Source organism: Mustela putorius, unplaced genomic scaffold, assembly GCF_011764305.1.
Source record: "Mustela putorius furo isolate JIRA1106 unplaced genomic scaffold, ASM1176430v1.1 tig00003853_pilon_pilon_pilon, whole genome shotgun sequence".
Lineage (NCBI taxonomy): Eukaryota > Metazoa > Chordata > Mammalia > Carnivora > Mustelidae > Mustela > Mustela putorius.
In genome coordinates, this window is record NW_025422005.1 from 77,238,388 (window position 1) to 77,238,927 (window position 540).

Below are 540 nucleotides of genomic sequence, written 5' to 3' on the forward strand. Positions count from 1 at the left end.
TATGTCTAATGACTCATTTGAAAAATCCTCTTTAAAAAAAAAAAAGGAGGACTACCCTTTAAAAAAAAAAATTAGGAAAGGAAATATTTTCCTTCTGAGATTGATGAATGCTCTCTCCAGCAAACAGGCAGTAGATTAACAAAAATTGACCTGGCTCAACTAATACGTGAAAGATGGAAGTAGATTTTTGTTACAGAAAAGGTGTTCATTCATTTGTAGGAAATTTGTAACATTGTAAAGCAGTGAGTCATCTGAGTAATCATAATGAAGTCTTAACCAAAAAAAAGGTTTTTTTTCTTTGTGTGATTTCACAAACAAGTTAACATATATTCTAAGAAAATTAACAGGAAGAAAAATTGAACTGTTAAAAGTGCAGGGCAGGAGATGTTTTCTAAGAAAGTTTAATATTCAGGGTGGTTCTTTCAACTTTTTATTAATACCAATATTCTATTAGAAGAGAACTTGGCTGATATGCAAAGGGAAGTGGGAGGGAAAGGGAGCCAGTGTTTTAAAAGCCATCCAGTGTTGTCAATTAGTTCT